The sequence below is a fragment of the Rhinopithecus roxellana genome, chromosome 13, assembly GCF_007565055.1.
Source record: "Rhinopithecus roxellana isolate Shanxi Qingling chromosome 13, ASM756505v1, whole genome shotgun sequence".
Classification (NCBI taxonomy): Eukaryota; Metazoa; Chordata; class Mammalia; order Primates; family Cercopithecidae; genus Rhinopithecus; species Rhinopithecus roxellana.
In genome coordinates, this window is record NC_044561.1 from 58,431,685 (window position 1) to 58,443,601 (window position 11,917).

At 46.3% G+C, this 11,917-nt stretch overlaps 1 long non-coding RNA gene across 4 annotated transcripts; it reads right to left on the reverse strand.

The window, feature by feature from the left end:
- Positions 1–234: 234 nt before the first annotated feature.
- On the reverse strand, positions 235–9,490 carry LOC115892941. 4 transcript variants are annotated; one of them, XR_004052896.1, is made up of 8 exons: positions 9,053–9,490; positions 8,556–8,580; positions 8,212–8,253; positions 6,124–6,218; positions 5,627–5,651; positions 5,283–5,324; positions 3,819–3,886; positions 235–1,013 (listed from the first exon to the last, which is right to left on the reverse strand). It is a non-coding gene; the product is annotated as an uncharacterized LOC115892941 (long non-coding RNA). The 4 variants fall into 4 exon arrangements; XR_004052893.1 differs by having other exon boundaries at positions 235–3,886; positions 9,053–9,487; XR_004052894.1 differs by lacking the exon at positions 3,819–3,886 and having other exon boundaries at positions 5,226–5,324; positions 9,053–9,487.
- Between the last annotated feature and the right edge of the window lie 2,427 nt (positions 9,491–11,917).

An 11,917-nucleotide genomic window follows, 5' to 3' on the forward strand; every position in this document is an offset into this window, starting at 1 on the left:
GCAGGGTGTGCCTGAAGGCCACCAAGACCTTCACCTCGCTGCCAGAGGCCCCTGAGGGCTGGAAGGTCCTGCAGGCCCAATGCACACCTTCTGTGTTCTGGAGGACTCTGACAGCAAGGCTTACGAGGGTGAGGCCTTACGGCAGGCGACCCACATCACCATCGATGGCATTGAGTGGAAACCCTGAGCCCCTCGTTGGGTCAGATCTGATCAGCCACCTCTGCACCTGAATCAATGCGCTCAGTCTCTTTATTTCAAGTCGGAATGGCACTTTCCGTTCCTGGAGCACAGTCATGTCTCTTCTCACTCTCTTGCCAAAGGCAAAATTCCAGGCCCAGAAGCACCAGGTCCCGGATGGTACAGGCCGAACCCAGTGCTGGGGGGTGTATGGGAGGTGCACTTGGAGTTTTGCTCTCTGCTGGGGCCAAGAGTTCCCCTCAGAATGTAGAGAGCAGGATTGAGACCTCCAGGGACAAAGCTGGGGGCAGGAACTTGGGCTGGGGGAAGGAAGGAACCCAGCTGTACCAGGCACCACCCAGGTTTCAGAAGCTCCAGTGATCGACCCATGGGGTGTGGCTGGGTGTGGCTCTCCTCAGCCAGGTTTGCCTGCTCCCACTCTGGGTGGCAGGAAGGAAGGTAAAATGTGAAACCAGATGCACTTTCTTTTGACTGAGGATGAACTCTGTCCTAACAGGCTCCCCCAGGGATGAGAGCTTGGGACAGAGAGAGGTTCTGGTTTCCTCCTTAAGATCTTCCCAGCAAACAGCTACATTCTCCCAAGTCACCCAAGCACGCCGCCAGGCTGGCCTGAAGCCCAGCCACCTCGAAGGCCCATTCCTGGTGCTGTCCAGGAGGGGAGCCTAGGAATCACAGGAAAGTCTCCATCACTTCTTTACGCCAAGCCAGGCAAAATGCCAGACCGCGGAGTTTGAGCCTCCCTCAGATGTCCCTGCAGCACGTGCTGGCCTTCCCTTTGAGTCAGCACCCTGGTCAGCTCCTAGAAGGGCTTCACCCTGGATGAAGAAGAGACAACCCCTTTTCAGTGAGTGTAGACTCCCAGCTTTGCGCACGGTGACGTCATCCCACTAAGCAGCCTCCACGCCAGCATCTCCTGAGCTCCCACCTCTACAGTCCAAGCTGAGGAGAAATTAGAGATGCGGGAACTCATTAGCCAGGGACAGAGGTGCCTCTGTTACAAGGGGAGGGCCAGGAACACAGCCTATGTTGGGTCCTAGAAGTCCTGAGCACCACACTCTTGCCTCCATACTCCAAGGCCCATTTACCACACCATTTCAGCTTCTGGGATTTAAGAAGCTGCTGCTGGGAGAGGTATGGGAGCCAGCCTGGAAGAGGCAACTGGTAGTTCAACTGTAGCCCAAAGGCACAAACTGCCACCCCAGACAGCCAAGGCTGGACAAGGGCAGTGGGACAGCCAGTGGCTATAAGCCCACACTATGGAGGGAGCCTGCTGTGTTGAGACCCCAGCTCTACACCGACTGTTTATCTATGGAGCCTGGGGCAAGTTGATTAACTGCTCAGTGCCTCAGTTTTCCTAGCTCTAAAGTGGGGATAGTAGTTGTGTCTATCATAAATGGGTATGATTTTGGCAGTGCCAGGTACATCATACTGAAAACAAGTGCTTTGTACATTGTGGGTACCCAAGAAGCTAATTTACAGTCCCTCAGAGGAGACACACCAGCAGGCATCTGAGGGGGCCTGGAGTCCTGCATCCTGCAGGTGCCTGGGGTCCTATGCCCAGAAGCTGCTCCCTCACCTCACAGCAGTCTATAGAGCACCCCCTGACCAGAGGCACATCTGTTTGTGCAGGTGTCAGGAGGGAGCCCTGGGCCTCTCTGGGCTCTGACCTTCCCTGGAAGGACTGTAGAGGGCCCAGAACGCCACCTTCTCCCACCCAGGCCCTTCCTTCACTTTCCCAAACTCACAGCTTCCTCACCACTCTCTGCCTCAGAATCAGGACTAATATCATGTCCTTCATCCCTGTTTGCATCAGGGTCTACAAGAAGCTCAGCTCACCTCCCCCTCAAGGCCCTGAATACTCCTTTTCTGATCCCGTCTGCTGAAACCTTTTTTCCAAGCCCTCTGGAGGCCCCAGGGCCTCACCCTCTCCCTGGAACATTCTTTCCTTTCTTAGACTGAAACCTAGCTCTTCTGAGACCTGCTTCCCCACGCTAGGTATCCTCCTATGTGGGGCTGCTTTCCTCCCTCTCTGCCCCTCATGCCCTCACTGGAGTGGGACAAGTCCTTACAGACCATCTCCTGTGCCTGTTCTGAGGAGCCCTCTGGTTCTGAATCCCTGCACAGGCTCTGTGGTCCTGGCCCTCTCCCCTCCCCAGTACCACACCACCAGATTGCTCTTGTAGGGCACCACGTGGTCTCCATGAGGATTGGCGGTTGGGCTCAGCCACAGACTTCATCTTTCTTCGGTCATGAGCATTTCCCCAGTGGAGCCTCACCACCTCCCCCTCCCTGAAACACTTCCAGGAAACGAGGCCACTTCTCTGCAATTCCGGTTGTTCAATAATGTGCTCTTGTGCTCTTTAAGAAACTGATCCACGTCATGGTGTGTTTAAGCCTTTAAGGAAGTGGGAGGATACTGGGGGCTGCTGTGTGAGCCCCTCTATGCCATACCAAGTCAGATCAGTGAGGGAAACTGGACCGCTAAGCTGCAGGGCTACCTCCCCCTCCAGGATGCTTTTCACATCTTCCAAGATCCCCTCATTGGAGACCTTCCATGGCCCGGACTCATCTTAGGCCTCCCTGTTCTCTCCATGTGCTACTGGGGTGCCTGCCGATCAGAAAATGAGCGGTGCTGTCACTGAACTGACTGCCCACGGGGACTCGTGGTCTTTGGTGCATTCCAGGCTCCACCAGTCTCTGCATCCACAGGCAACTGTGGTCCTGGCTGCTCTCTGCCATCAGGTTTCCCTTCCATTTTTACTTATTGCCTAAAGAACTTCATATAAAATTCTATTTAACAGCAGTTTATCTCAGACTCCCATATAGAACACATCAACTATTTTAATTTTTTTCTTCTTTCCTATCACTGTCTAAAAGCACATTTTAGACCAGTGTGGTTGACTGTATCTAATTTTTAACCTATTAGATGGGCAATTTTTTTTTTTTTTTGAGACAAAGAGAATTGCTCTGGGTGATTCTCTTTGATTCTCTCTGTTCTCATTCCATGAGAACAACCACATGCTCTATGGAAGCATAATCCTTCAATTGTACTCATATAACCTGTAACTTTTCAGTCCCTGAACCAAGAGCCTCTCCATCCGAGTTTAAGCAAGACCAATTTCTGAGCCATGGAGCAATGGGTAACACCAGCGCTACTAAGCTCACATGCCCAGCTGTGGAAGCACATTTCATTTTATGGTAAGTCTACTTTGCCACTACAGGCAGTGTAGCATGTTAGTTCATAGACTAGCCTTTGGTGTTAAAGAGATCCAACTCATGGTGTGTCTCATGAGTAATTTACTTAGCTGAGACTCACATTCCTCATCTGTATAATGACTATAACAAAACTAATTGTCTCAAAGTGATTGTGACACTTCAAGGAGGCAAGACAGAGAAGTGTCCATATAATATCTGATACTCAATTTGTATCTGTTATTATTTGCATTCTTATAACTTGAGCACCTGCTTATAAACTACAGCCATATGTGGCAGAATGACATTTTGGTCAATGACATACCACATGTATGACAGTGGTCCCGTAAGATTATAACAAAGCTGAAAATTTCCTTTTGCCTAGTAAAGTCGTAGCTGTTAGAATGTTGGAGCAATGCATTACTTACGTGTCTGTGGTGAGGCGGTGTAAACAAACCTACTGCGCTGCATCATTAGAGTCAAACAACATTTCTTTCTGGTAAACATTTTAAGCAATATGTTATACAAATGAAAGACTAAACAAAGTGATGGTTTTTAGAAAGAGATAAAACGAAGAGTCGACAAAGATTTGGAGAAATGGCTACCCACGTATGCTGTGAGAGGAGCATGAATTGGTGTCATCATTTTGGAAAAAGTTTTGCATTATCTATGACAACGAAAGACATGCCCCCTTCTAACAGTGTACTCGGCAGAAGTGAGTGCTTACGTGATTCCAAAACCACTGACAAAAATACTCAACGCACCATTACTTGAGACAGCCACAATTATATTAAAAATAACCCTGGCCAGGCACGGTGGCTCATGCCTATAATCTGAGCACTTTGGGAGGCCAAGGCAGGCAGATTGCCTGAGGTCAGAAGTTCATGACCAGCCTGGCCAACATGGTGAAACCCTGTCTCGACCAAAAATATAAAAAATTGGCCAGGCATGTTGATGGATGCCTGTAGTCCCAACTGCTCGGGAGGCTGAGGCAGGAGAATGGTGTGATCCTGGGAGGCGGAGCTTGCAGTGAGCTGAGATCGCACCACTGCACTCCAGCCTGGGCGACAGAGCGAGACTCCGGCTCAAAAAATATAAGGTCTAGAACTTTAGTGATGAATATCATCTCAAAAGCCAAAACCAAAGCCAAAATTTTGAAGACAGCAAACAGTGTGATACTATCTTTTGTGGGAAGGAACTCTTGGCTTCCCCAAAAATTAGAGAACTGGGGAGAAAGAAACCTCATCTCAAAATCTGTGATTGCGTTGGGAACTGGAGGCTGGAAATGTGCTCAAGGTCAAACATTCCTCCTCCCTTCAAAGGAGACTGGAGTTTTACCAGTGAGCCCAGCATGAATATTCACCCCCCCATCCACCCCAGGAGATCCTTTTAAACCAGGCGCGCACAGTGAGGACAGAAACATGAACGTGCACTAACAAGTCCTAGAAGTTCAGAGGGTGATTCTTGATTTACCCTTGGCACACAGCAGAAGAACTGTTTCTCTAGGTTCCAGGAAATGCCTGTGAGAGAGCTGTGTCCCCCAGATTCCCTTCATCACAGATGACACCCAGTGCTTAAGCCTACACCCTTGTGCACAATCCCTAGGAGTGCTGACTAATCCAAACCAAAGGTTCTGATGTTCCACAGGCAGAAAAGAGCAGGTGGACTCCAAAGAGAATCTCTCATGAACGCGGCACCCCCAAAGCCCAGAGAGACAGTTCTTACCATGATGCCAAGAAACTCTGAAAACAACAAGCCAGACCTCACACGTATTTCCATTTTCTTTGATTTCATACCCCCTCCTTCAGCCCCTCCTCCCAATCAGCAGGGATAACCTGGAGGCTCCTGGGAACCTTTTCCCATTGGGTTTTTCCTGGCACACAGCTCCCTACCTGGATGAGTCTTCTTGTCACTTATACTCTCCAGCGTCAAGTCTTCAGAAAGAAAAACACCAGGATAAGTCATTAGACAGAGTGACTCACCCACTCCTCCTACTTTAGCTGAAGCTGGAGGATGGGCTATTCTCCCACCCCACGCTGCTTCATACATGATCCCCTAATCTTTCTTCTGGGTTGACAAACCTCCCTACAGTTTCTCGGGCCAGAGTTCTACACTGGCAAAATCACTTTTGCGAAAACCCCAATCCCGTTTCCCAGCAGGAACCCAGAATCAGGTTCCTATACACTGACGCTAGCAAGTTTTTCCCTCAGGAAGTGAGTCATTTCGTGGTACATACCGTCGTTTTCGCGCCAAGCTCTTATCTGCAATTATATAAAAGAAAACAATATGAGAATCAGATTGTGCTGTGCGCTTCACACAGATCTGTTATTCTGTGGACAACGATAAAACACCAGAAGGTGGCACAGCGATTGAGCCATAGACCAAAGTCCCCAAAGACTAGCACAGAGGATAGCTATAGAAAAATAATACCTTAATTCGCAGAATTTACCTTTAATTTTATATGCAAATGCACAATGCTTAATCCAAGGAGGAAAACTGGTGCTGTGGAAAATGCCTCAGCATTCCAGTTGATAATGGATGCTGTCACTGAAAAGCACGCTAGTGTACCACATATAAGGTGGGAAGACACTCCTACTGAATTCCAGCTCCACAAAGAGAATAGGGTACAGTGTACATAATGCGCATTGCCAGATTTTCATATCAAAATTAATTGAGAAGGAAAGCAATCGGGAAAACAACATTGCCGTAAAAGACAAAAAAGGGGAGTCTTACGTGGGCATCGTTATCATCATCATCATCTTCTTTTTCTTCTGCTTCATCTCTGCATTGTGGGGAGCCTCTTAAAACCACGCCATCCTCAGGACAAACTAGAAGGACACAGAGGAAAGATCAGTGCACTGGTGGTTGGTGACTGAGTCACTCAGGGAGCTTTGCTGGATGTGGTGTATGGAGGTGGTTGACAAGCATGAACTGAGTCGATGCTGGGCTATTCCCCTGAGTGGGAGAGGGATGGCAGAGAAGGGGAGCAGGAAAGACACGAGACATGAAGGCGTTGGCCTCGTACTAGAGGCATCAGGCAGCAACACAAAACAGACAACCCCAAATGGATCTAAAATGCATACTGAGGGTCAGTGGAAGAGTGCCTTTCTCCCTCTCAAATGTTTTGAAACTCTTCAAAGCAAACAGCATTTTCTTAACTTATCCAAGACCTCTTCGGTACACTAGGATCTAATTATACTGGTACTACATTTAGCATCTGTTTTAAAGGACTTATTACTTGATTAAAAGCCAATTTTATGGTGAAATGGACTCAATTTTACCCAAATTACTCTATTCTATTAATCACACATTCTTTTTCATAGAGATCATTTAAAAATTCAATGTTAAAATGCCGCAATTAAAAAGAGTTATGATTTCCTCTTTGTAAGTCTTCTTCTGGAACCACTTCTACACACCCTTTTGGACCCCTGTGATCAGGCGCCCCAGCACCTCCTGTGTGACTCTCCCTGAGGAGATTCCCTAAAAATCAGGCTTCATTCAAACAGGCCAATCTCACACAGCCTGCTCTACCTACACCAGTGAAGCTGAGAGACATGACTCTGAACACTTTCTGCCACGAGGATAAGCTTCCAGGTTCAAATACACATTATCTACTGAAATGAGCAAATGTATACCAATAGAAATGAATGCATTCATGAAAAAATGTTCATGAGTACGGGGGTCATTTTTGGTTAACTAGCTCACGTAAACATTGTTTTTTTGGCTGAGCACTCTGGTTCACACCTGTAATTCCAGAACTTTGGGAGGCTGAGGTGGGCGGATGACCTGATGTCAAGAGTTCACGACCAGCCTGGCCAGCATGGTGAAACCCTGTCTCTATCAAAAATACAAAAAAATTAGCCAAGCGTGGCGGTAGGCACCTGTAGTCCCAGCTACTCGGGAGGCTGAGGCAGAAGAATGGCGCGAACCCAGGAGGCAGAGCTTGCAGTGAGCCGAGATCACACCACTGCACTCCAGCCTGGGCAAGAGAGCGAGACTTTGTCTCAGAGAAAAAAATAACGAAAGAAAAAGTCCAGAACTTAAGTGATGAATATCAACTTAGAGAACAAAACCACAGCCAAAGTTCTGAAGATAGGAAATAGTGTAATACTATCTTTTGTGGGAAGGAACTATTGGCTTCGCCCAAAATTAGAGAACTGGGGAGAAAGAAACCTCATCTCAGAATCTGTGACTGGGTTGGAACTGGAGGCTGGAAATATGCTCAAGGTCAAACATTCCTCCTCCCTTCAAAGGAGACTGGAGTTTTGCCAGTGAGCCCAGCGTGAATATTCACTCCGCCATCCACCCCAGCAGATCTTTAAACCGGGAGCGCACAGTGAGGACAGAAACATGAACGTGCACTAACAAGTCCTGAAAGGTCAGAGGGTGATTCTCGATTTCCCCTTGGCACACAGCAGAAGAACTGTTTCTCCAGGTTCCAGGAAATGCCTGTGAGAGAGCTGTGTCCCCCAGATTCCCTTCATCACAGATGACACCCAGTGCTTAAGCCTACACCCTTGTGCACAATCCCTAGGAGTGCTGACTAATCCAAACCAAAGGCTCTGATGTTCCACAGGCAGAAAAGAGCAGGTGGACTGCAAAGAGAATCTCTCATGAACGCGGCACCCCCAAAGCCCATAGAGACAGTTCTTACCATGATGCCAAGAAGCTGAAAACAATAAGCCAGACCTCACACGTATTTCCATTTTCCTTCTGATTTCATACTCCCTCCTTCAGCCCCTCCTCACAATCAGCAGGGATAACCTGGAGGCTCCTGGGAACCTTTTCCCATTGGGTTTTTCCTGGCACACAGCTCCCTACCTGGATCAGTCTCCTCGTCACTAATACTCTCCAGCGTCAAGTCTTTAGAAAGAAAAACACCAGGATAAGTCATTAGACAGAGTGACTCGCCCACTCCTCCTACTTTAGCTGAAGCTGAAGGATGGGCTATTCTCCCACCCCACGCTGCTTCATACATGATCCCCTAATCTTTCTTCTGGGTTGACAAACCTCCCTACAGTTTCTCGGGCCAGAGTTCTACACTGGCAAAATCACTTTTGCGAAAACCCCAATCCCGCTTCCCAGCAGGAACCCAGAATCAGGTTCCTATACACTGACGCTAGCAAGTTTTTCCCTCAGGAAGTGAGTCATTTCATGGTACATACCGTCGTTTTCGCGCCAAGCTCTTATCTGCAATTATATAAAAGAAAACAATATGAGAATCAGATTGTGCTGTGCGCCTCACACAGATCTGTTATTCCGTGGACAACGATAAAACACCAGAAGGTGGTACAGCGATTGAGCCATAGACCAAAGTCCCCAAAGACTAGCACAGAGGATAGCTATGGAAAAATAATACCTTAATTCACAGAATTTACCTTTAATTTTATATGCAAATGCACAATGCTTAATCCCAGGAGGAAAACTGGTGCTGTGGAAAATGCCTCAGCATTCCAGTTGATAATGGATGCTGTCATTTAAAAGCACTCTAGTGTACCACGTATAAAGTGGGAAGACACTCCTACTGCATTCCAGCTCCACAAAGAGAATAGGGTACAGTGTACATAATGCGCATTGCCAGATTTTCATATCAAAATTAATTGAGAAGTGGAAGAATCAGGAAAGCAACATTGCTGTAGGAGACCAAAAAAGGGGATCTTACATGGCCATCATTATCACAATCAGCATCATCATTATCTTCATGTTGGTATGGTGGTAAGCATCTTGTAAACAGGCGGTCCTCAGGCCAAGCTGGAAGGACACAGAGGAAAGATCAGTTCATTGGTGGTTGGTGACTGTGAGTCACTCAGGGAGCTTTGCTGGATGTGGTGTATGGAGGTTGATTAACAAGCATGGACTGAGTTGATGCTGGGCTATTCCCCTGAGTGGAACAGGGCAGAGAAGGGGAGCAGGAAAGACATGAGACATGAAGATCTTCGCCTTACACTAGAGGCATCAGACAGCAACAGAGAAGAGTCAACCCAAAATGAAACTAAAATGCACACTGAAGGTCAATGGAAGAGTGCCTTCCTCCCTTTCAAATGTTTTGAAACTCTTCGAAACGAACAGCATTTTCTTAACATATTCAAGACCCTGTCGGTACACTAGGATCCAATTACGCTGGTACTACATTTAGCATCTGTTTAAAAAAGTTACTTGATGAAAAGCCTATTAACGAAATGTACTGAATTTTACCCAAATTACTCTATTCTATTAAGCACACTCTTTTCCGGAAATCATTTAAAAAATTAAATATTAATGTGCTACAATTAAAACTAGTCATGATTTCCTCTTTGTAAGTCTTTTTCTGGAACCAGGGTGTGTGCACAAAACCTATTGGGCTCCTGTAATCAGGGGCTTCAGCAGCTCCTGTGTCACTCTCCCTGAGGAGAGTCCCTAAAGATCAGGCGTCACTCAAACAGGCCAAGCTCATAGAGCCTGCTCTACCTACACCAATGAAGCTGAGAGACATGACTCTGAACACTTTCTGCCATGAGGATAAGTGTCCAGGTTCAAATATACACTGTTTACTGAAATGAGGAAATGTATACCAATAGAAATGGACAAATTCAGGAAAAAATGTCCATGCGTACAGGGGTGATTTTTTTGGTTAACTAGCTTACAAAAAAAAAAAAAACTTTTATTCGATGCTGCTTCATTCAGATATACAAAATAGTGGTAAAAAAAAAAATCACAAATTTGGCTGGGTGCGGTGGCTCATGCCTGTTATTCCAGCACTTTGGGAGGCCGAGGTAGGCAGATCACGGGGTCAAGAGATGGAGATCATTCTAGCCAACATGGCAAATCCATGTCCCTACTAAAAATAAAAAAACTAGCTGGGGGTGATGGCACATGCCTGTAGTCCCAGCTACTAGGGAGGCTAAGGCAGGAGAATCAGTTCAACCTACAAGGCAGAGGTTGCGCTGAGTGGAGATCATGTTACTGCACCCTGTCTAATAACAGAGCAAGACTCCGCCCAAAAAATATTAAAAAATCACAAATTTTTATTAGTCATGTTAAATCTACCTTATGAGCTGTCAACATAAAGATTCTAGAAAGTAAAGAAGGTACAAAGAAGTTGAAAGGAATCCTGTATTCATGGATAGGAAGACTAAACCTGACACAATACTACACACATGATCTACAGACTCACAACAACTGCTATGAAACTGGTAACAGCCATCTGTGCAGAAATGGAAAAGATAATCCTAAGAGTTTAAATAATTTATATATGCCTCAAATAACCATGGTAACTTTGAAAAAGAATAGTGTTAGAGGATGCACATTCATGAGATTGAATTCTACAAAAAAAAAAAAAAAAGATAAATTCAGATAGCATGCTCCTAGCTTGGGGGCACCCGTAAGTATCACAGATATAGAGAGTCCAGAATTAAATGCATACATAGAGTCAGCTGATCTTCAAGAAAGGTACCAAGAATACACAATGGGGAAAGGAAAACCTCTTCCACAAATGATGGTAAAACTGCATGTTCTCATTCAAATGACGAAATGGAATGCTGACAGTGTGCTCAGCTCAGGGTTGTGCTTCTCTCTCCATTTCCAAAACACTGGAGCTTTTGTAGTGAGCCCAGAGTGAGTTTTCATTCTGTCCTCCCTGTCCAGGGAGACGTCTTGATACCAGAGGTAAACAGCAAGGACAGACAAATGAATGTGCTGCCATGAAACCTAACAGTTCATAAGGTGAGGATCCATTTCTCCTATGCATCTGGGCACACCGCAGAAGAATTCTGTCTCCAGGATTAAGTAACTGCCTGTGACAGAACTGTGTTCCAAACCAAAGGCTATGACATATTGCAGTGGCAGAGGCAGAAAAGAGCAAGTGTTCTCAGAAAAATCACCTTTAAATAATGAAGATGATGTGATCGAAATCACAGGATACTCAAAAACGTAGTACTTCTCACCCTGATGACATTGAACTCTGAAAATAACAAACTCAGCTTATATTTACTTTTTCTCTTTCTACACCCTCCCTCAGCCTCCGAAGCAGCAGGTATAACATGAAGGTTGCTGGAAATGCTGTTTTATTAGATCCCACCTGAAGTCTTGTTGACTACCCGGAAAAAGGCATCCTCTTCCCTGCTGAGATTCTCCAGAATCCACTCTTTAGAACCACCAATATCAGAATAAGTCAGTGAGAGGTGCACTTACTTCTCCTACTCCAGGCGAAGACACACTGGCTCACACAAAATCTCCTGATTGGTCCTCTGGGTTCACACACATTTCTACAGCCCCTCTGCTCACAGTTATCCACTTGCAAAATCATTTGCTCTCACCACACCCCCAATATTTTTTAACAGGAACCCAGATTAAGATTTCCACATATTAAAGCCAGCAAGTTTGTTTCTCTCTCAGAAAGTGATTAGCTGAAGGTACGTACCTGGACGCCGTGTGGTTAAATCTGCAACGAGACAAAAGAAGATGCTATGAGATCAGATCAATTCTGCCTGCACCCCTTACACGGACCTGTGTCTCTTGTGACGTCAAAAACTAGTCTGATAACAGTGGT